At 32.2% G+C, this 1930-nt stretch overlaps 1 protein-coding gene and 1 long non-coding RNA gene across 6 annotated transcripts in view; one reads left to right on the plus strand and one right to left on the minus strand.

Moving 5' to 3' along the window:
• LOC108737595 (nucleolysin TIA-1) overlaps positions 1-1930 on the plus strand; it is a 744862-nt gene that overhangs the window by 207699 nt on the left and 535233 nt on the right. The gene's annotated exons all lie outside the window — the stretch shown is intronic.
• Positions 63-863, minus strand: LOC112905538. The gene is made up of 3 exons (XR_003231854.1): positions 833-863; positions 156-433; positions 63-86 (listed from the first exon to the last, which is right to left on the minus strand). It is a non-coding gene; the product is annotated as an uncharacterized LOC112905538 (long non-coding RNA).

Below are 1930 nucleotides of genomic sequence, written 5' to 3' on the forward strand. Positions count from 1 at the left end.
GAACTTAATGAATTCTACTAGATAGAGCATGCAAGATAAAGAACTATTTCAACTACTGGGTCATCTTTGTCTTCTCCAACGTCGACCTGAAACAGATACGGTGGCAAACAGATTAATAAAGAGCAATTAAAATTAATTATATCAAGTATTCTCACCTTAATTAATTATAGCACGTAACATTCCAAAGTGTACAGGTGCGAAAAGTAAACCAACTCCAGAAAGGATACTGTAGCAGAGAATTTCTTATTTCGGTGGAATTCAAATAAATATCCAGTTGCTCTCGCTCATGGGTTGAAAATTAACTGCATGATGTTACAAGGCGAAGACGAAACAGCAAATCAAGAATATAATCCAGGAAAGACCACACCCTTGTAGACTTGGGCTGTTTCAGTATAACCAAACTGCACATTAATCCTCTCATTTATTGTATAACCTGCAGAAATGGACAAAAACACATATTAATTACACTCATAATTAAGAAACACAAATGAAAACGCATCAAACAGCAAGTAAAATAGTTGAATAATAAAATGATAAACATTACGCCATTTTACATCACAACCATAGAACGCGACATAGATAAGTGTCAAATATCACGTCAATTTACGATGCAGACAATAGAAAAATGTTAAATAGAAAATCCATAGATAGATAAACTCCATAGATAGATCAATGATAAATGTCAATTTATTCTGTGGGAAATAACTATCTGTCAGAGATATAGATGCACAATAACCTCAATTTATACTGTTGACGATAGATAAATTTTAACAAATATTCAATAACAGAATAATAAGGACTAATTGATATTAATGAAGTCATGCATTCTCACCTTAATTAATTGTAGAAAGTGCAGATAATTTGTTGTTCCAGTCGCTTCCAAATTAATTAATTTCCAACTGCCTCTCATTGTTATGGCAAAAATTAACTGCATAATGTTGCAAGGTGCAGACATCAATAGCATCGGTTGCTTCAGTAGCATCAAAATTAACTGCAATCCCTCGTCATTTGTGGGACAATCTACATACAAACCGGCAAGAAAAAGTAATAAATTATCATTTTTAAACCAAATAAATCAGTAACATGCACACTAATGGAAAGAGCTGTTCTGCCATTTCTGAAACGTTGTTTAAAAGTTGTCTATTAAAACAAGTTACAAATATCTAAGAAATTGAAGTTATCTACAGATATCATTTACTATTTTTAACTGATATTGTTACATACCATTTCATTGTCATAAATTCTTTTTTCAGCACACTGCCTTCATTCGCAATGAAACAAGGGCACTTTCATGCTTTCTTTAGAACCATGGGCACATCGACTTTCTGGGAGAACTGAGGACTAATACAACTAATGGCTCCATAATTTCATAATTTAATGGTATCCTGAGTTCTTCTAATGTTCCTGTAAACTGAAATCTTATGAGAAATTATTCAGATATAATTAATCAAGCATNAATAAATGAGAGAGAATTAATGTGCAGTTTGGTCATACTGAAACAGCCCAAGTCTACAAGGGTGTGGTCTTTCCTGAATTATATTCTTGATTTGCTGTTTCGTATTCGCCTTGTAACATCATGCAATTAATTTTCAACCCATGAGTGAGAACAACTGGATATTTATTTGAATTCCACCAAAATAAGAAATTCTCTGCTACAGTATTCCTCCTGGAGTTGGTTTACCTTTCACACCTGTAAACTTTGGAATGTTACGTTCTATAATTAATTAAGGTGAGAATACTTGTTATAATTAATTTTAATTGCTCTTTATTAATCTGTTTGCCACCGTATCTGTTTCAGATCGACGTTGGAGAAGACAAAGATGACCCAGTAGTTGAAATAGTTCTTTATCTTGCATGCTCTATCTAGTAGAATTCATTAAGTTCGTTTTATTCAAATTAATTTTTTATTTTGCATGTTTTTTTTGTTTTT

The sequence above is a fragment of the Agrilus planipennis genome, unplaced genomic scaffold, assembly GCF_000699045.2.
Source record: "Agrilus planipennis isolate EAB-ADULT unplaced genomic scaffold, Apla_2.0 scaffold15, whole genome shotgun sequence".
Taxonomy (NCBI): Eukaryota; Metazoa; Arthropoda; class Insecta; order Coleoptera; family Buprestidae; genus Agrilus; species Agrilus planipennis.